The sequence below is a fragment of the Vulpes vulpes genome, chromosome 11, assembly GCF_048418805.1.
Source record: "Vulpes vulpes isolate BD-2025 chromosome 11, VulVul3, whole genome shotgun sequence".
In the NCBI taxonomy this organism is placed as follows: Eukaryota; Metazoa; Chordata; class Mammalia; order Carnivora; family Canidae; genus Vulpes; species Vulpes vulpes.
Window position 1 is genome coordinate 5,634,193 of NC_132790.1, and position 23,110 is coordinate 5,657,302.

Sequence of the window (23,110 nt, forward strand, 5' to 3'; positions counted from 1 at the left end):
AGCTGACCCCAAAACGCAGTGCAGACCCACAAACTGCCACGGCTGCGTGTCCCCCACCCGGTGGGTGGAAAATGAAAAGCCTGAAGCGGGCGAGTCTGACGTTAACACAGTGAACCGTCCTGGGGGGCCCGCTCTGCACCCCCACGGCCGCCCAGGAAAACGCAGGCGCTGGGGCCAAGGCCAGGGTGCGCTGGGCCCGGGAGCCCCGAGGGGAGGCTGAGCGCCCGGGCCAGGCCGCGGCGGGGCCCCCGGGGCAGACACAGGCCCCGGCCCCGGCCCCCCGCGCCCTGGGAGTCCGCGCCTCCGCCCGCCCCGCAGCCCCGAGCTGCCAAGGCTGCGGCCCCCCTCGCCCCCCACCCACCGCGGGGCGCCCCTCCCCCCCACCCACCGCGGGGCGCCCCTCCCCCCTCCATAGCGGGGTCCCCTCCCCATCCCCCCACCCAGCGCGGGGCAGCCCCTCGCCTTCCCACCGCGGGGCACCCCCTCATCCCCCACCCCAGCGCGGAGTCCCCCCCATCCCCCCACCCCAGCGCGGGGCATCCCCTCGCCCTCCCATCGCGGGGCCCCCCCCTCATCCCCCATCCATCGCGGAGTCCCCCCATCCCCCCACCCCAGGGCGGGGCATCCCCTCGCCCCGCACCCACCGCGGGGCGCCCCCATCCCCCATCCATCGCTGGGGCCCCCCCAGTCCCTCCCACCCCAGCGCGGGGCATCCCCTCGCCCCCCCACCGCGGGGCGCCCCCCATCCCAGGCTGCGGCCCGATCCCCGCCCGCAGGAGGCCTGGACGTTGCTGACGGGGCTGCCAGCCTCCCGCCGCCACGCCCCCGTGATCCTCCCCCCGCCGGCCCCGAGCGCCACGTGCACCCGCGTCGCCATGGCAACCGCCTCGCTCCCCTGCCCTCCCCCGCCCTCCCGGGAACCCCGGGGTGGGGGGCGCGGAGCCGTCCCGCCGGGGGCTTAGGTTCCTGCCGGGGCTCGGGCCCCTGTTCCCGAAGCTACAGAACCTGCGGGGCTCAGGGCAGGTCGCCCCAGGGCCCGGGCGGGGTCGGGACCGGCCTCTCCTGGGGGGGGGACCAGCTCGCCTCAGTGCCGCCACCCACCTTGGAACCCTTCTCACCTTGGGGGCCTCGGCTTGCTGTTTAAAAAATATTTATTTATTTATTTATTTATCTATCTATCTATCTATCTATCTATCATCTGTATTTTGTTATTGGAGTTGGATTTGCCAACATATACTGTAACACCCAGTGCTTATCCCTCCCGCAGGTGCCCCCCTCAGTGCCCCTCACCCAGTCATCCCCTCTCCCCCCCACCCACCTCCCCTTCCACTACCCCTTGTTTCCCAGAGTTAGGAGTCGCTCATGTTCTGTCTTCCTCCCTATTTCCCACCCAGTCCTCCTCCTTTCCCCTGTGATCCCTTTCACTGTGTCTTTATTCCTGGTATGAGGGAGACCAGGTGAGGATTGTCCTTCTCCGACTGACTTCACTCAGCATCAGGGACCCTCCAGGTCCCTTCACACCGAAGCAGACGGTGGGTGTCCGTCCTGACGGCTGAGGAATATCCCACTGTGTACACGGCCCACAGCTTCTTGATCCATCATCCGTCGGTGGACACTGAGGCTCCTTCCAGTCTGGCTACTGTGGACATTGCTGCTGTGAACATTGGGGTGCAGGTGTCCTGCCATTTCACTGCATCTGTATCTTTGGGGTAAATCCCCAGCAATGCAATGGCTGGGTCGTAGGGCAGATCTGTTTCTAACTCTTTGAGGAACCTCCACACAGTTTTCCAGAGTGGCTGCACCAGGTCACATTCCCACCAACAGTGCAGGAGGGTCCCCCTTTATCCGCATCCTCTCCAACATTTGCTGTTTCCTGCCTTGTTAATGTTCCCCGTTCTCACTGGTGTGAGGTGGGATCTCATTGTGGTTTGATTTGTATTTCCCTGATGGCCAGTGATGCGGAGCATGTTCTCATGTGCGTGTTGGCCATGTGTAGGTCTTCTTTGGTGAAATTTCTCTTCACGTCTTTTGCCCATTTCATGATTGGATTGTTTGTTTCTTGGATGTGGAGTTTAATAAGTTCTTTATAGACCAGCCCTTTATCTGATAGGTCATTTGCAAATACCTTCTCCCATCTGTAGGGTGTCTTGCAGTTTTGTTGACTGTTACTCTTGCTGTGCAGAAGCTTTCTATCTTGGAGGCTTCAGTTTTAAGAGATGCAAACCCTCAGTACCATTATTATATACGAAAAACTACATGAGTACCTTCGAGCTCTCTGCCACCTGTAGTTAATGTTTGAAGGTGAAATAATCTCTCTAGCCATGACCTCTCCGGGTGCCCAGCAGAGTGGCATTCAAGGAGCTAAATGGATAAAAGTGCTATTCCTTTCCATTGTGAGTGATTACCAATAATGACCCTGAAGGACAAAATTGTGTGTGCTCATTAACAATCGAAGAAAACGTAAATTAAAATAACAAAGGTGTGCTATTTTCTAAGGATTTTGTTTGTTTTTAATAATAGCCAGTGCTGACGAGGGTGTGGCGAAACATTCATAGGGCTGGTGGATGAATGGATTGGTACCATCTTCCTGGAGACATTTTTTTCAACAAATAATTAGACACTTGAACAAAATGCAGCTACATAATGCTCGTAGCAGCAATGTTTATAACAGTTTTTCTTTAATCCAGCTAAATGTAACCTAGATGATTGGATAAATCAATACAATGAAATAAAATAAAATGAAAGAATAATTTCTAGAAAGACACTTTTAATGATGTGTTGCTACGTGAAGAGTAGATATCAAATAGTGATTAATTTATCCTATTTTTATTTTATCTTAATGTATATAACAAGGGAAATGTTAACAATGGCTATCTCTGGGTGATGGAGTTACAGGTGACTCTATTTTGTTCCTTACTCTTTTGGTGACAGTGATAAGCATTATTATCTATTAACAGTAAAAAAACAAAACAAAACAACATAAAACAAAACATGTTGTATTTTTCATTGTGTCAGCAGGTCCAATCTATTTTATAAATAAATATACATATTTATAATAATAGAATTATAATCTATTTTCACATAGACAATTAAATATATTTTTCTCAAAGGAAAGTGTGAAAATTTTAATAGAGAAAAGAGCTCTGGGTCAATCACTCCGATCATTTGTTTTTTTCCCTTCCGTACTTACATTTGGTTTGGAAAGGAAATATTTCTTTAATTCTTTATGTCTATCAAAGGAAACAAAAATGGATTTCCATTTAAAACATAATGATATTAAGGAATACAGTCAAAAACATTTTAGTAAAAAAAAAAAAAAGAAAAAAAACCATTTTAGTATCATAAACCTTCATTAAGGATTAAGACTTTGATTTTGTTCTCATTCTCTGGCTGTAGCATCACACATTGAAAGGCAGTTGTTGGGGATCCCTGGGTGGCTCAGGGGTTTAGCGTCTGCCTTTGGCCCAGGGCGCGGTCCTGGAGTCCCGGGATCGAGTCCCGTGTCGGGCTCCCTGCATGGAGCCTGCTTCTCCCTCGGCCTGTGTCTCTGCCTCTCTCTCTCTCTCTCATAAATAAATAAATAAATAAATAAATAAATCTTAAAAAAAGAAAAAAGAAAGAAAGAAAGGCAGTTGTTGGTTTAAAGTGAAAATTCTTGAGTACTGCCAAGAGGGCAGGCTTCAGTGCAGACATGCTCATGATGGAATCCTTCCAAACTACCTTCTCTGCGGCCCCTGCACCCAGGCCCTGGGATAGCGGGGAATGGCCCGTCATCTCATTCACACATGAGGAGTTGATCCTTCAGGGAAATTGCTCTCTTCCTAACCTGGTGAGAATGATGCAGGCTGCTGTCAAGGAGTTTGTGGCGAGCTGCGCATCAGTGCACTCAAGGAACCTCATTTCAGAGGAAAGCTCGAGAAGAACCCAGGCCCAAAGGTCACAATGAAATCAAGCCTTGTGAAAGCTTGAGAACCGCTCCCTGTGAATTATCCTGAAGAAAATAAGTCATAGACCTGGGCAAAGACAGAGTTACAAGACTGTTTATTTTTATACTATTTTATAACAGTAAAGCTTTGGAATGTACGGAAATGTCCAGGAATTAGAGAAATCATATTATAGCTGGATGATAAAACTGTCCGCAGCTGTTAAAATTGAAAATAGAGAAAAATATTTGATGATGCAGGAAAGTGCTCACACTGCAGAGTTAAGTGAAAAGAAAGACGTGTTAAATATAGAATATGCAAGAGATCCTGCCTTTATAAAATTACAGTACACACAATATTTAATGTATTACATGCATAATTGAAGATTTAAGCTAAACAATTATGGATTGTCAGTTTTGTTTGTTTTTCTCTTGTCGTCTGTAATAAATCCATTAAAAATACGCTGTTAGGGTATTAATGGAAGACATACGTTTTATTAGAAGCCAGAGCAAAGTACTACAGATTCTGATCACTTTTCAAGTATGCATTTTACAGGCACCTGGAGACTCTTTCAAAGCATACATTTTATTAGCTCAGCAATTAAAGGATGATAAATCACTTGGGTCACATTACCCACTTCACTCTGTTCATCTGAACTAAAGTTCTGGACCCTGTCTTTCTCTCCAACCTAATTGTTGGAGCAGGTAAGACACCGTTCACCTTAGGGCATCTGTTCACAACACTGGAAATATCAGATCAAACTAGAGATTGCCCAGGCCCCGAGTAAGCACATGCTATACATTCTCATAAAATATACATGCTCTGCATTCTGGTCTGATTTTCCATAAACGTATCATTTATAAATAGAGAAATGATTGGCCACATGACCCTCTGATGGACAATCCATAAGGGCTAATCCCTCAGGGCGCATGGCCAAACTTTGCAGGCTCGAAATGCCTTCACTGCCTGCTTCCCAACCCACTGGAGCCTCAAGTCCCACCACACCTTTCCCATGTCCTGTGTCCAGCCATAAGGAGACTACAAGAGCTGACACAAATGGAATCCTATTATTTCCTGGACATTGTTCTAATTCTGCTATCAAACCTATGGGGTATTTTATAGATGAAGAAACTGAGGCACAGAGAAGTTAAGCAAACAGTTCCCATGATCCACAGTCAATAAGTATTAATTGATGAACCCAGGAAGCCTGGCTCCAGCCCTTAACTGTTATATTCCTGCCCAGATATGAAGTTTGACAAGTAAGTCATTAGCTTCAATTAATCTCTGCCTCAGCCCAGCTCTTCCCTGTATAGAAAGTCTTCCACTTAGCCAAATCCACGTTCCTTTCAAAATACAGGTGCAAAGTCTTCCTCAATCACCTCAGGCAGGCTTAAGGATTTTCCTCTTTGCCCCCATGATTACCTCAGTCATGGTACTTAACACACGGCTGTGAGGCGCATTTATTTGTTTGCTTCTACCACCAATCCACCAGGCCTTCAAACCAGGGTTCAAATTTCTGATAATCTTTATACCTCCAGTGCCCACACAGTATCTGACACATAAGTAGTTCTTAATAACTAATGAATGTATGAGTGGTTATGAGGAGTACTATCTAGTTCTGCTTGTCCAAAACTATGGTCTTCAACGTCCTACCATGACAGCCATCACCTCTCCATTAAGAGTTGGTGCTATGTAGGCAAACACTGGGCTGGTAGCCAGAGGACTGGAGAAATGCCAGCTCTGCTCCACAGGTTCAATCTGGGCCCTGCTGAGACTTTAAATGTTAAATTTGGACCTATCTTTGGGGAGGGAAGAGAGAATATCAAAAAGATCTCTTAAGGTATTACCAGGTATTAATTTTGACTATTTGCCAGCTGTTTTGTTAGAAAAGAGGGTCCCTTTTGGGATGGGACAGAGGGTGGCTAAGTCTGATCAAGGACTTGGGGCTCAGCATGTGGCCAAAAAGGTGCACACCTTGATGAATCCGCATAGTTGGTAGCCAGAAAATATACCAAGGTCTCTACTTTGGGCAGTTCCCACTTTTACCTCAGAAGTTTCATCAAGACAGTCAAGAAAATATGGTCATCCATGTCAATGTTCTTGAGTAGTAAAACATTATTTTTGCTGGTTACACAGTCCACTGTTGGGACAGCTTGAAGCAGTGGAAGGAAACTAATATTTCTGCATTAAATTGATCCATAATGAGTAACATAAAGTCATGTTTGTGTTTGCATCCTTCTTACTATTTGCACCAACATACTGTTGTGCCTGCATTTTATTAAGCTGTCTCAAATCTCTTTTGGAATGAACCTGGCAATAAATATATGCATAAGCTGAAAACAAACATACTGCTGATTCACTTTAAAAGTCTGTTTTGAACTTTGCTTTGAGCTTCTAGGTTTATGTGTGACCACATTCTTTGGGGAAGGTAGGATATCTTCAGAGATACCAAAACAAATGCTTTGAAAGAAAGCGCCAAAAACCCAGGAGCCTCTTGTACACTCATTTGGAGGGAAATAAAACCAATTTTACCCCAAAATGTTTCCTAAATTCTATTTATACATGTTGACGTTTGGCTATGTAGAGGTTCATTTGGCCATCATGGAAAAACTTAGTTCATGCTTAGTGCTATTGCATTTTTAACTATGAGTTCTTTTTTGAAGTTTTGCAAAGTTCTCATAGATATCTAGTGACTCCTTGTGGAGTTTTCTCTCTTCATGTAACAATTCACTAAAAAGTTAAGAAATCATAAAACATCAAAATTGAAGGGGCCGTGGAAGCATTTGAAGCTAACTCTCATCCAGGTGGGAAGCTATTTAGCAATAACCGTAAAAAAGGGTTGAAACCTCCTGTGACAAGAAGGCATCTTTGGATTCCTGCTTCCTTTCCTCACTTATGATGAAACAGACTTACAAACCAGATTGTAATTTTCTTGGGATTTTGCCACAGAGGTAACCATTTCAAGAGGGCTCAGAACAAAAGCAAAAAAGGGAAAGAGGAGAATTATATATTGGCCGAAGTCTGTAATGCTCATTGGAATTATCTGGAGGAGCTAATTCCTCAAGACAGTTGGTCTCATTTGGTGGCCAAGTAAACAATGTTCCAAATACAATAATGTGTCTCTTAAAAAAAGAATCCCTCTTATTCTGAAATTTCACCATGACTATATATTTTTGGGGTTTTAATTAATATCCAATAACCTTGATAGTAAGCATTTGTCATTTGGGTCTCAATATCTAGTGTCTTGCCCTGAAAGTACTCTATTTGTTTTTTGTGGAACAACTTTTTTCCTACATCGTGTGTAATCTATGTGAGATGCTAAAACTAGTTGTCTACTTCCTACTTTTTAAGGCTCAGTATAGTCAGGTGGTTATCAAAACCTACTAGACAGTTTTTTTCCAAGACATAGAATGTGAGGTAAGTAAGCAACAACCCAAGAAGCCCATGTGAGACTGCCGTGGCAGCAGTGGTGCCCCACCAGAGTCTCTCAGCTGTGAGCCATGTCTTCACCCTACAGTGCTATTTTGGATCTTGACTTGTTCCAAGTCTGGTTTCATCATTTCTTGACATCCCTAATATCGTTCTAATATATTCTCCTTTCTAAAAAAGTTATCCAGATTCTAAAATTGTGGTGATGGTTGCACAATTAGGTGCATCTACTATAAAACATTGAATCATGTACTTTAATGGCAGAATTATTTGGTAGATGAATTATACCCCAATGAAGCTCTTATTTCCCCCCAACAATAAAAGTTAGCCAGAGTTGGTTTTTCCACTGCTTGAAATATGGCAAAATTTAACTGATACAATCCTCCTGTCAAAATGCAAATATCTAAGCTATAAAGGATTACACATTTTCAATCTCTTTAACATTAAGTTTACCAAGAAAAAAATAATGGGCGCTAGTTTTGATAGGGGTTGAACAAGTCTAACAAATACAGTGCTATTCCAAGAGGGCAGGCAACAATAAAGCAACACATGGGGGGGGGGGTTGGTGTTCAGAGTGGCACAGAGGCATTGAATGTTGGGATATTAGAGACAGAGGTGGGTGTGAAAATGGGTAGTGGTAGTCCATAAGGCAAGTAAGCTTTTCTGTCACTGGTCCTAAATCCATATTTATCCAATGTCATAGACTTAACACTAAGTTTATTACCCCTGTCCTGCAAATCAATTGTTATCTACCCCATATTTTTAATAACAGGTGTTGTAAATGGGCATCCAGATCCAGGAAACAGAGAGAACTTTGATCAAAATCAACAAAAGTAGGCAAGCACTAAGACGTAATTAAATTTGCAGAATATAATGATAAAGAAAAATATCTTAAAAGCAGCAAGACTAAAGAAGCCATTAACTTATAAGGGAAAACTCATAAAGCTAGTTGGAGATTTTTCAACAGAAACATGGCAAGCCAGAAGGGAGTAGAATGATATATTCAAAATACTGAATGGGAAAAATTTGCAGCCAAGAATATTCTATCAAGCAAAGCTATCATTCAGAATAGAAAGAGAGGGACACCTGGATGGCTCAGTGGTTGAGCATCTGCCTACAGCTCAGGGCATGATCCTGGGGTCCCTGCATCGATTCCCATATCGGGTTTCCTGCATGGAGCCTGCTTCTCCCTCTGCCTGTGTCTCTGCCTCTCTCTGTGTGTCTCTCATGAGTAAATAGATAAAAACTTAAAAAAAATAATAGGAGAGATAAAGAGCTTCCCAGACAAATAAGAACTAAAGAAGTTTTTGACCACTAAAAAAGCCCTGCAAGCAATATTAAAGGGGACTCTTTGAATAAAAAAGAGAGACCAAAAGTGACAGTATAAGGCAAGAAACACAAAAGCAGTAAAAATGAATATTTCTGTAAAAAATAAATCAGGGAGCTCACAAAAAAAGACATAAAATATAACAATTTATACCTAAAATGTGGGGAGAAGAGGAGAAAAGAATGGATGAACATGGATGTAAAAATTCTCGATAGAATACTAGCAATCCAAATGCAACAGTACATTAAAAATCATTCACCATAATCAAATGATTGATTCCTTGATAAGTCAAGGGATTTATTTCTGGATTTCAAGAGTGGTTCAATATTCACAAATCAACCAATATGGTAGGTCGCATTAATAAAAGAAAGCATAAGAACCATATGATCATTTCCATAGATGCAGAAAAAGTATTTGACATCCATTCATGATAAAAACTCTCAACAAATGTTTAGAGGGAACATACCTCAACATAATAAAGGTCATATATGAAAAACCTACAGCTAATATCATCCTAAGTGGGAGAAAAGTGAGAGCTTCTCCCCTACATTCAGGAACAAGACAGGGATGTCCATTCTCCCTGCTTTTATTCAGTATACCATTGAAAGTCCTAGCCACAGCAATCAGATGACTAAAAGAAATAAAATATGCCCAAATCTGCAAAGAAGAAGCAAAGCTCTCACTGTTTGTGACATGAAATATTCATGAAAATCCCAAAAGACTAAGAAAAAATAAAACAAAATAAAACCCCTGCCAGAACTGATAAATGAATTTAGTAAAATTGCAGGATACAAAATCAACATTCAAAAATATGTTGCAGGGATCCCTGGGTGACTCAGCAGTTTAGCGCCTGCCTTCAGCCCAAGGTGTGATCCTGGAGTCCTGGGATCAAGTCCCACATCAGGCTCCCTGCATGGAGCCTGTTTCTCTCTCTGCCTCTCTCTCTCTCTCTCTCTCTCTCTCTGTGTGTGTGTGTGTGTCTCTCATGAATAAATAAATAAAATCTTAAAATTCTGTTGCATCTCTATACACCAATAGTGAAGCGGCAAAAAGAGAAATTACAGAATCAATCTAATTTACAATTGCACTAAAAACAGTAAGATATCAAGGAATAGACCTTGCACAGAGGCGAGAGACCTGTACTCTGAAAACTATAAAACACTGATAAAAAAAATTGAAGGTGACACACACAAAAAAGGAAAGACATTCCCTGCTCATGGATTGAAAGAACAAATAGTTAAAATTTCTCTACTAACCAAAGCAATCTATAGATTAAATGCAAATACTTATCAAAATACCAAGAGCTTTTTTCACAGAACTAGAACAAACAATTCTAAAATTTTTATGGAACCACAAAAGATCCCAAATAGCCAAAGCAACCTTGAAAAAGGAAAACAAAGTTGGAGGCATCACAATTCCAGACTTCAAGTTATATTACAAAGTTGTGGTAATCAAAAGATTATGGTAATGGCACAAAAATAGACAAATAGATCAATAGAACACAATAGAAAACCCAGATATGAACCCACAATTACATGGTCAATTAATATTTGACAAAACAGGAAAGAACATACAATGGAAAAAGACAGTCTAGGGCAGCCTGGGTGGCTCAGCAGTTTGGCGCTTGCCTTCGGCCCAGGGCGTGGTCCTGGAGTTCTGGGATCGAGTCCCACCTCTGGCTCTCTGCAGGGAGTCTGCTTCTCTCTCTGCCTGTGTCTCTGCCTCTCTCTCTCTCATGAATAAATAAATAAAATCTTTAAAAAAAAAAAAAGGAAAAAAGACAGTCTCTCCAACAGATGGTGTTGGGAAAACTGGATAGCAACATGCAAAAGAATGAAACTAGACCACTTTCTCATACCATACATAAAAATAAATTGAAAATGGATAAAAGACTTAAACGTGAGACCCTGCGATCATACAAATCCTAGAAGAGAACATAGGCAGTAACTACTTTGACTTAGGCCATTGCGATTTCTTTTTGATAGGTCCCCTGGAGCAAAGTAAACAAAATCAGAAATAAACTATTGGGACTACATCCAAATTAGAAGCTTCTGCACAGCAAAGGAAATAATCAATGAAACTAAACGGCAACCTACTGAATGGGAGAAGATATTTGTAAGTGATATATCTAATAAAGTGTTATTATCCAAAATATATAAAGAATTTATAAAACTCAGTATCCAAAAAATGAATGATCCAATTAAAAAATGGGCAGACAGGGGGTTCCTGGGTAGTTCAGTCAGTTGAGCATCTGACTTGAGGTTTCAACTCAGGTCATAATCTCATGGGTTATGGGATTGAGTCCCATGTCAGGCATCATGCTCAATGGAGGTCTGCTTGAAAGATTCTCTCCCTCTTCTCTTTCCATTCATACTCTATCTCTTGATTTCATAAATAAATGAATAAATAAATAAATAAATAAATAAATAAATAAATCTAAAAATTGGCAGAAGATGTGAATAGACATTTTTCCAAAGAAGACATCCAGAAGGCCAACAGACACATGAAAAGATGCTCAACATCACTCAGCATAAGGGAAATGTAAATCAAAACCACAATGAGATACCACCTCACACCTGTCACAATGGCTAAAATCAGCAACACAAGAAACAACAGATACTGTGGAGAAAGGGGAACTCCTATATCCTATACACTGCTGGTGGGAATGCAACCTGGTGCAAACACTCTGGAAAACGGCATGAAGCCTCCACGAAAAGTTAAAAACAGAACTACCCTTTGATCCAGCAATTGCACTACTAGGTATTTAGCCAAAGAATACAAAAATACTAATTCCAAGGAAGACATGTACCTCCATGTTTTTAGTGGCATTACCTACAATAGTCAAATTATGGAAACAGCCCAAGTGTCCATTGACTGATGAATGGATTTAAAAAAGGTAGTATATGTGCAATGGGATATCAGCCATAAAAAAGGATAAAATCTTGCCTCTTGCTATGACATGGATCGAACTAGAGTGTATTATGCTGAGTGAAACAAATCAGTCAGAGAAAGACAAATACCATATGTTTTCACTCCTAAGTGGAATTTAAGAAACAAAACAAAAAGCAAAGGAAGGGGAAAAAAAGAGAGAGTGGGACAAACCAAGAAACAGACTCTTAACTATAGACCAAACTGATTCAAGTTACCAGAGGGGAGCGGGGTGGCGGGTGGGCCAAACAGGTTATGGGGATGAAGGGGTGCTCTTGCTGTGATGAGGTGTTGTATGGAAGTGTTGAATCACCATATTGTAAATCTGAAACTAATATTACAGTGCATGGTAATTAACTGGAATTTGAATAAAAACTTACTTTCTGTGTGTCTCTGCCTCTCCCTCTCTCTGTGTGTGTCTCTCATGAATAAATAAATAAATTCTTTAAAAATAAATAAATAAATAAGTAAATAAATAAATAAAAACTTAGAATAAAGCGAAAACTGACAAAATTACAAAATGGGCATGCACACAGTAGGCATTGCCCTCTTCCTTCATGGTGTTTGGGTGCTTCGTGAAGGTTGGCCGGGTGCCCTCCATCTCCTTGGGGCCTCATCCGGGGAAGCTGGTTGGGATTGTCCATGCTATTGGTCAGAACAGGGCTTGGGCTGATGGACCTTGCAGTCTGGTAAGAAGACAGGTCATGCCTTTCAAATCCATGGAGCTCACTGACTTCATTCTCAACTTCCCACACGGCACCGGCCAGAGGTACGTCGGACAAGCCTGGCAGAAAGCAGAGATCAACACAAAATGGGCAGCCACAAGATGGGCCCTGCAGACTGAAACCAGAGACAGAAAAGCCGAGATGACAGATTTTGATCATTATAAAGTCAGGAAGGCAAAGAAAATGAGGAACAGAATAATCAAGCTCGATGTCAGGAAGCTGCAAAAAGCACCAAAAAAGCACCCACTGCTCAGGGTGCTGCTGCAGCAGCTGCTGCAGAGTTTCCAGCAAAAACGATGGTCGCTTTTTTGCCTGCAGGCCAGCATGCAGCACCTCCGAAGTCTCAGGAAGGTCAGAATGCTCCAGCCCAGAAAGCACCTGCTCCAAAGGCATCTGGCAAGAAAGCATAAAAGCCTAAGAGGCTATTATAAATACGTAATAAGGGCTCTTTCTCTTTTGTACATGTTTAAAAAAAAAAAACTGACAACATGACAAATTTAAAAAAAAAACACGTAGAATTTGAAGATAGAGGACACTCGTGAAAAAGGCATAATCAACAGCTAGCATCCATTGCAGACCTCAGGATCATAGCTTTCTGTTTCTTGTACTTACAGCTCATAACAACCTTGGAATTTCAACTTTGAACTATTTAGTGGTTTTCTCAAGGTTACAGAGCCAAGAAGTAAAGGAAATGAAATTCAAATGCAGATCCAGCTGACTCCAAAGGGCATGCTTTCCCTTCGTGCCAAATAGAATGCCTGCTCTTTCAGCGTTCTGAGGTGTAACCTCTCAATCACAACTGCAGGCAAGTAGAAATATATATGTATATGTATATATGTCTACTAATAAAATATTAATTTTCCATTAAATCTACATGGTGAAAGACTTTTTTTTTTTAGATTCTCACCCGTGTGTGTGCACATGTACACACACCCCCAAGAAGCCCCATGTTTTCTAGGAATAGAAGATTTATTTAATCTGTTTCTAAATTACCTCTTAGTCTTATCTCTTCTTCCTTATACTCCGTATAACATGAATTATTTAAACACCACGTTGACCGAACTTTATGTAGACTTTCCTCTCTGTTCAAAGTACCAATCCTCGGGTGCCCCATTTTTGCCTAATCATTTCAAGGAAAATGGCTCAGTTCAACCTTCCCTCAATTAAACCCTAACAGTGAATGAACTCAATACTCCCTATCTTACAGACTTCTGAAGTGTCCCGTGTCTACCTCGAACACAGGACACTTCAGGCTGGATTACATTGGTGCCTCACATCTCTCTGCCACTAAATGGCAAATTACTTGAGTCTAGAAACTGCATCTATTTGTCTTTAAGCTTCAGTCCCTACCAAGTTCCTGGAATATATTAAGTACCCAACAAATGCTTGTTGATGAACTAAACAATCATTCAGGAGTTTGGAAAACTGAAACATTTTTCCCCCACATCTAATAAACTCAATTTAGTGTATGATAGGATGTTCTGGTTCAATACATAACTTACTTGAAAGATTATCTATAGCATAAATATTATCAAAGAACCATGATATCATGGGATATCTGAAAACCCCACTAAACATAACAATTTAATATTTCCTTGATGAAATAACTTTGGTTTTTATGATGGGGGCGTCATAGGCCCTTATGGGTTGTCATCAGTAATGATGCTTCAAAATCATTTAATAAAGAGATCCGGTTAGGGTGTTAAAGGCCAAGGAGCTTATACACAGTGGTGTCACTGTTTTTATTCCAAATATTGATCCAACAGTATTTCTAATCCTAGGTGTAAAAGCTTCTTTTGGAAATAACTGTAGAAACCATATTCAGTAATTTTCTGGCCATCTTAATCTCCTGATACTGTCACACTGGCGTACTGACCTTGACAAGTATGTCACCAATATTAAAGTTATCCTAAGCAAAAACTCATGCTTGGAGGCTAAGCCCATGACCTCTTGCCTATGTATTCCCAATTTACCAGTTCTATTTTTAACATCCATGTCCCATTCTTGCTTTGATATCCTGACTTGATACCCCTATCTTGCCTTTTCATGTTATATAACTTTTCAGACTCTGTCCCTGGCATTTAGGACTTCAGCAATCAGAAGGCTTGGGGCTATAGCCCCCCTTTAACTTTTACTGTTCCCTATTGCCTGTGGTGGGGACCTGACTTCAGCTCCCAGTGGACTTTCCTTCACCTGGGCTACTCCCCAGCATCCCCTAGAGAGAGTAGAAGAGTAGAGGGACTAGACAGACAAAATTTTGACAAGTTTGCTATTCCTCTTTGCCACCACAAATGTTATGACCAGCCCTTTATGATAGGGACCCAGTTGAGACTTGGCAATTTGAACAACAGGCATTTAACAGTGAACTTTGTGTGGGGAAACACTGGTCTCAGCATTTCCTGAATTCTGATCCTTACATTGAACATTGTGTGTGTGCACAGGCAAGACAGTTCTCTTTGGTGTCTCAAAGTCCCTATCTATAAAACTGATTGTAAGAACTGGGTGACAGGCACTGAGGGGGGCACTTGATGGGATGAGCACTGGGTGCTATACTATATGTGGACAAATCAAACTTCAATAAAAAATATATTAAAAAATAAAGTTCATATTCCTTTCCAATCAAAATAAAATTAGTTTAAAAATGAAACAAAACAAAACAAAACAAAAAAATGAAACAAAACAACAACAAAAGAATAGTCATCTCTTAAATAAGTTGAGACCTAGATCTAAGCTTTTGTTTGCAAAGAGTTATACTAGAGTTAAAAGGGCCTCTATCTACTAAACTGATGGTTTTCCCCTGTTTTACTTGGGGGAATACCAGGAAATCTTGATGGGATTTTTAGTGTGTTGTGTGCAAATGTGTGTAGTGCATAGAATGTTTATATATTAAATTATGTCATTTGAACTAGACATGATTTTTAGTAGAAATATGACTTTATTATATGTTTGCCATAAATTCACAACTCTGGGTGTCCTAGGCTTGGGAGTGGGGGCAGACAGGCAGTCAAAGCAAGCATGCATTTCCATTTCTCAGTTTTCCTGAATGCTTGTTTCTCGATCATTCCTTTTTAAAAGACAAGCTGTAGAAAGTATCAAATATCAAGAAATATATATGGAAGAAATTTTAAAATGTGAGCCAATACTTGTCTCAGAAAAATCATTGCTCGCTTTGGAAGCAGAACACTCCAGCTTGGTTCACGGAGCTCCTAATCTCCAGACCAGCATAGTTTCAAAACCACTGTGCTCACATCTCAAGAAAAGCCTCTAAAGCAACTGTTCCCCCCTCATTTTTCCTTAAAATGAATTGCAAGTTAAAATAAGGTGGTTTTGCCCAGATGGAGGTTGAGATGTTAATATTTCCAAAGAGAATGAACCCAGAGTTTAGCATAAATACATAAAATGTACATTTCTCATTTCTAATAATCTTTTACATTTTGACATAGACCATTCACACTGCACTCACTCATGGACTCGGTGCCTAATTTGAAACATATTTTCCATTGGAGAGATGATTTTATATGGAAAAGGAAATAACTCCTGTAGTCCCTCTGTGTATATTGAAAAAGAAGTCTGGAGCCACTATATAGTTTATGCTTAAGTTTTGATTAAAAGATACCATGAAAATCCCATGAGAGCTCAGGCCAAGGTAAGGGATTTGATTTGAACATATTGAAAAAAGATTGGGTGCCCAAATACCAGTTTTAAGTATCTTTTCTTGCTGAACTATATAATAAACAATCCACATGAATGTAAAAACCAGCAACTTCCTGAATCATGGTCACATCTGTTTTCCAGCCAAGCTTAAATCCCCTATCTCTAAATTTAGTGAATAATTCATTTTAGATCTGGAAGAGAATTTAGTCCAATTCCCTTCATATTACAAATGAGGAAATTGAGGCACAGAGAGATTTCTCCTCCATAACCCCGACTAATCCTTCCAGTCTCAGCCTATGTGACTCCTTGGGGAAGCTTTCTCTGATTCCTGCCACCATCAAAAATGAGGTGTCCCTGACATATACTCACAAATTCCTTTGTCTTTTTCTTTCAGAGTGTTTAACATAACTCGTAATTATGCAATTGTTTTTATGGCTTTTTGGTTTAGAACGTGTTGTCACGACGGAAAGCTCCATGAGGCTCCATGAGCTGGATGCTCATTGACTAGCTCAAGCCAGGCACAGAGAGCCAGCCCAAAAATACTTAATAAATCAATGTCTAAGTGGCATGCAATGACACAAATATATGTAGTACTTCATTTATAAAATGAGAGGACAGCCTAGATGATCTTTAAAATTTATACCAACCAAAATAAAATTTATGAATTCTCGGTTAGGTCTCCTGTTCTTTCCGCTCTGCTAGTAATGTCAGAGAAGACAAGTCTTGTTGCTATTCATAGTTTCTCCATTTCCTGTTGGCATAACTTGGGACAAATTTTTCTCTACACTGAAGCTCAATTTCTTTAATAGAAAAATAATAATAAAAATCTCTCTTCCAATTCATTTTTTAATTTTGTTTTTTACCTGTGGTAAAAATACAGGTAACACAAATTTTACCATTTCAACCATTTTTTTTAAGATTTTATTTATTTATTTATTTATTTATTTATTTATTTATTTATGAGAGACACATACAGAGAGAGAGAGAGGCAGAGACACAGGCAGAGGGAGAAGCAAGCTCCATGCAGGGAGCCTGACATGGGACTCGATCCTGGGTCTCCAGGACCATGCCCTGGGCTGAAAGCAGCGCTAAACCACTGAGCCACCCGGGCTGCTCCCCATTTCAACCATTTTTAAGCATACAGGTCAGTGTCATGGAGTACATGATCACTGTGGCCCACTGATCGCCACCATCCATCTCCAACATTTTTTTCATCTTCCCAAGGCATTTATATTTATACGCCCACCTTACCAACCCTTCCCTCTTTCTCTGACCTCCAATCCATTTACCTTTCCTCACCATCCATCACTTGTCCCAATTATCTCTTGCTGTGTAACCGACGATGTATTGGGCTCACAATTCTGTTAGCTGGTTCCTCTAGTCTAGTCTGGGCTCAGATTATCTTACCTGAGTTTGTGTGGGGGTTTGCAGTCAATTGGTTAGTTGGCTGGGCTGTGGCTGGTCTTGGATGGCCTCACTCACACGTCTAGCAGTAGGATGGCTGTTGGCAGGTGTGACAAAAATGACCATGTAATTTTCATCCTGCAGGAGGATAATCAGAGCTTATTCATTCTGTCGTGATGTCAGTATCCCAAGAGCACCAATAGGTCGAGGCCCAATGCTCAAATGCTTTTCAAGCCAAATGGCCATTTTCAGTGTGGAGGAGACCATGACGTGGGGACATTGCTACAAAAATATATCACACCCTTGTTAACCAACTGGATTCCATGCTCTACCACATGATCATTCATTTCTGTACATTATCAACTCTCTTCTTAATCCTCCCTCCAGTTTGGGAGGAGATACACACAATCACATGGATTTGGTATCGTTTCTGGTATCTGACAAGACTTGCTAATAGATTCATGAGGGTCTAGTGAGAAAGAGGAAACAAGAGTGACTCCCAGGCACTGACTTGAGCAACATGGCTAAATGCCCTTATCAATGGAAGAAAACCAGAAGAGAGATGAACCAAAATACTCAACTGGAAAAAAAATCCAAACTCTGGCCAAAGCTAACAATCTGCCTATTCCGTCCTGCATTGGAGCAATTTACATGGCTGAAAAAATCACCCAAACAGGCTGGAGATGCAGTCGCTTGTAATCATGACTACAGATCCCATCTGGACCCTGAGGTGTCACTTACAGGTCCCACTTACTTTTCTGACTGATTCACTTTGTTATTGTCCTCGAGGGTGATCTTACTTCATAATATCTGTCACATAGACACACATGGGGAGGGGGGAGACAGAATGAGAGAAGCATGAGGGTGTTTCCTTCTCTTGATGATAGACCTCTCCCGCATCTGAGAGCACAGTCCTCGCCCTCCTTCTAGCTGCCTCTCAAATCGATTTCTTCGGGCTTCATCTGTTTCTTGTGCTCCCTGCTGGATGCCCAGCTGCCTCCCTGGCACCTCACTTAGATGTCTGCCAGGAAGCTCACACATGACAGGCCCAAACAGAACACTGGGTTCTGTTTGTTTCTTCACCATCAGCCTCCAACGCACAAAGTTCATCTCTCTTCTGGTTTTCTTCCATTGATAAGGGCATTTAGCCATGTTGCTCAAGTCAGTGCCTGGGAGTCATTCTTGTTTCCTCTTTTTCACTAGACCCTCATGAATCTATTAGCAAGTCTTGTCAGATACCAGAAACGATATCAAATCTGCGTGATTTTGGGTATCTCTGTTTCCAGTGCCCTTGCCAGGCTACCATCGCCCCTCATCACCTGCGATGCCTTCTTACCCACTCTCTCCGCTCCCCTTGGACACTGCAGTCTACTCTCTACCAGAATCTTTTTAAAACACAAATGATTATACTGCTCCTTTGCTTAAAATTCTCTAATGGCTTTCCACTACTCATTGAATTAAATCCAATTTCTTTATGGTTGTCTGCAAGGCTCTGATACGGCTGCAGCTACTCCCTCCCCAGCCTCACCTCACATTGCTCTTCTCTGTGTTCTTAAGCCTCAGCCAGTCTGGCCCACGTTCTAGGGCTTGAACACACCAGGCCTTTTCTTGCCTCAGGAGCTCTGGCACTTGCTGTATTCTCTGCCTGGGGTGTCGTTCATGTGGTGGGACTTTCACGTAAATCAGGTCTCACCTGAGATGTCACCTGGCCATCCTTTTTAATGCTGTTTCCCCTTCACCTCCTCCTCACACCTCACCATACATACCCCTGCTCACTCTCCATCACATCACACCCTGACTTTTTCTCATAGCGTTTGTATTACTTGAGATTTTTTTTTTGTTTATTATCTATTCCACTAGAACATAAAATCCTCCATTGCTGAGGACGTGCTCATTTCGTTCAGTACTTTATTTTCAGCTTTTAGGACAAAGTATGAAAAATAGTAGGTATTCAATAAATACTTGCCTTAAAAGGAGAATAGCTAAGTCCTTTACATTGCATGGTTTCTGTGGAATTTTTTTAATGCATTTGAAACACTCTAGTGTATCCTAGTCACTCAATCAATGTTGATCATCTCTTTCCTCACAGTTGAAAATGAATATTTTTTCCATCTTGTTCCCTTGAGACCTTGTAGTTTCTAGAAATAGTATGCATGTAATGGTTTTTTTGTGTGTGTGTGTCACATCAATGATTCCACAATAAATGCACTAACTTTGGTCACTATGGATTCCATAGGATATTTTGATCAAGATATTTTTGGTGACAATGAACAGAAATCCACTTAAACTAACTTGTATACAAAGGAGTAATCATCATAAGGGTAAAGGTGTCATCTTACAGAGGTGCAGGAAGTACAGCCGTGACCCCCCTCAGGCTTGGAATCCGGAACTAGAAAATTGCCATATACAGTGGTTGTTTCTCCAGAAGTGTCATGACATTTCTGTCTGGATCATTCACTCTCTGCATTTCAAGTCTTTCTAGTGTTTCAAAAAAATTTCCAACCCCCAGCCCTGGCATTATATTAGCTTATAGTTCTAATGACCAAAAGGTAGTAAACTAGTGTCTGAGAATTAAATTTCCCATTCCTGTGAAGAACATCTGACTTGTCCAGATTGGGTCAGATACTCTATTCAAACATGTATGGCCAGGAGTCATGGTTATATATTATCAGATGACTTCAGAGGTCCACACCTCTGTGTGTGTATGTGTGTGGAGGTGGGGGGAGGGTAGAGTTTTCAAAAAATGAAGAAACAGAGGAATGGACAAATTTGTCAAAATGCATTTACCTCTCAAGGTCCATCAGTTCAACCCTCAGAGCAGTGGAGACTCGGTCTCCAATGGCAGCTTTGGTCTTCAGATCTCAGCTGATTTTCCTTAACCATGTCCCATTCAAATGGTGTAAAATACATTGTTAGGGAAACTTGGCCTAAATATATGAGGAGAGTTTGCCTTGTTTCAGCTACTAGTGGGACTACACACCCTAGAGGCTTTCCAGTAAATTGATATGTGTAAATTATAGGTTGTGATCCTGGGGTCCTGGGATGGAGTCCCACATCGGGCTCCCAGCAGGGAGGCTGCTTCTCCCTCTGCCTCTGTCTCTGTCTCTCATGAACAAATAAATAAAATCTTAAAAAAATAAATTATAAGTCAGACACACAAAGTACTCACAATATGGGGGCAAGAAGTCTTGTCTGATAATGCTGAGCAAACAAATGTAATTGGCATTTTGATCAGAGTACACAGGTTCCCAGGAAGACCCATTCTGAAGCAAGCTACTGAGTAGAGATTGAAACTGAGATGCAGAGACACGATTTCATCTTTGACCCCCAGAGAAACGTGATTTATTAAGAGTGTAGGAAAACAGAATGATTGGATTCCTGGTGTTAGCATGGGCATTGCAGTAGAATCATGGAAGGAAAGGCAAGTGGATTTGTTTTAATCTCTTTTTGCCTCACCCTCTAAAGGCAAGCCTCCAGGTCTCCCATGTATAAGAGAGAAGTGTTATTGAATTTTAGGACATAGTCCTTCTACCTGCCACCCCCCATTCTGTGACTCCTCCATGAAAAATAAATACCCTTTGAATTGAGAGGTAGGCAAGAGTGAGAAAATGGTGAAAATTGGACTGACTTATTTGAACATGGAATAAAAGTCAGAAAGATAAACATAAGGACATGCACCTGAATGCTGCCTTGTATTTTAGACAGTCCAGATTACAAGGAAAAAAAAAATTGTTACGCTCTTTAAGTCAAGTCCAGCTATATTTTAGCAATATGAGGGGGGATAGGAATTAAGAAGGTACAAATGTTGGATCTGCAAAGGCTACCTCTGCCGTGAGCAAAAAAAAGAGAGATTGTAGTATTTATCACTCATTCCTCAGATTCCAAACTTTACTTCATAACCGTGTATTAAGACCTGATGTCGGGCTAAGTCGGTTAAGCATCTGCCTTTGGCTCAGGTCATGATCCCGGGGTCCTGGGATGGAGCCCCAAGTTGGGTTCCCTGCTTGGGGGGGGATCAACTTCTCCCTCTCCCTCTGCTGCTCCCCCTGCTTGTGCTCTCTCTCTCTATCTCTCTCTCAAATAAATAAATAAACAAAATCTTTAAAAAAAAAAAAAAGACCTGACATTATGGACCAGGGCAAAAACAGAATGTACACCAGACTCCATTTATCATTTATCTGATGTGCCATCCAGCCAAATCCTTTGGGCTCCCCCATGCCAGCCATTTTGAACAGTCCATATATCAGCTCTTTGCTGGCAACTACATTTTTATTCATTTATTCTTGCATTTCTTGACACATTCATTTTCCCAAAAGATTTTTTGAGAACTTTTCAGATTTCAGGTACTGTTCTAAAAATATAGGCTATAATAAGGCAAAGAAGAAGGAGGAGGGGGAGGAGGAGGAGAAGAAGAATTAATCAGGACTTTGCAGAGTACTTTGTTTTGCTGAGCACTTACTCTGTGTGGTAATTTTATGTGTCAGGTTGCCTAGGCTGCGGTGCCCAGTTGCTTGGCCAGACACCAGTCCTGATGTTGCTGTGCAGGTGTTCTATAGTCTATCATTTAATATGTAAAAGATCACCCCTGATAATGTGAGTGGGCCTCATCCAATGAGTGGAAGGCCTGAGGAACAAAAACTAAGGTTAACTGGGAAAGAAGGAATTGCCTCAAAACTGTAACATAGAAGCCCTCCCTGAATTCCCAGCCACCAGCCTGACCTACCGACTCTAGCCTGAAGACTGCACCGTCCCCTGTCTTCCGAGTTTCCAGCCTGCTGACCTGCCTTGGATTTTGATTTGCCAGCCTCCACAATCATGTGAGCCAATCCCTTAAAATTGCCATCTCATCCCCCCACCCCTCCTCTCTCTTTCTTCTCTATATTGAGCACATTCCTAAAGCTTTATATTTACTTAATATGGCATGTCATCTCTGTAACCAGAGGCGGATCCAGATATTATCAGGCCCGAAAGTAGTCAATTTGGAAGGCTCTTTTTAAGGAAAAACAATACAAAATTACAAATACAAAATTAGATACTGAATTTGGAGAAAATTTGTATAAGCGAAGCCTTGAAACTTATCCTTTATTAATGTCGTGGTAAAGTCACCTCTCTTTATAACAAACAACCCACGAGACAGGCACCATTATTTTTATTTTTCCCAGCTGACATACGGGGGAATTGAGATTTAAAAGAATGACTTGCCCTGTGCCTTACAGCTTGGGATAAGAGAATGTAAAATTCTAGAATAAATCCTACGTCATGCTTGAGGCTTAAGACAATTTGTGTACGTATATTAGGTACCATTGCAAACAGGAAGTTTCTATTTGGGGTTGAAGAGAGACAATTCTGAGAGGTCTGTACTTTCCAATTTAATGTACTTTTTAAATTTCTAGATCCAAGTTCTACCACCACCACCACCACCGCTGACCAAACACAGAAAACAGAGCAACATGCACCATGTAATCAAAGCTTTGAAACCCACATGGTGCTGGCATATTAGGATGATTCATGGTCACAAAATAGTAAAAGTGCATTTAAAAAAATGTACTAGGGGCGCCTGAGTGGTGCAGTTGGTTGGGCAACTGCCTCTTGGTGTTGGTGGAGGGCCTGATCTCAGGATTGTGGGATGGAGCCCACACAGGCTCCGCCCTTAGTGCAGAATGTAAGACTCTCTCTCTCCCCTTCTGCCCTTACCCCTGCTTGCACTCTCTTTCTAAAAT

General features: G+C 41.7%; 1 pseudogene; it reads left to right on the forward strand.

Moving 5' to 3' along the window:
* The first annotated feature begins 12,164 nt into the window (after nucleotides 1–12,164).
* LOC112934710 (large ribosomal subunit protein eL14 pseudogene) lies at nucleotides 12,165–12,742 on the forward strand (annotated as a pseudogene).
* Nucleotides 12,743–23,110: the final 10,368 nt, after the last annotated feature.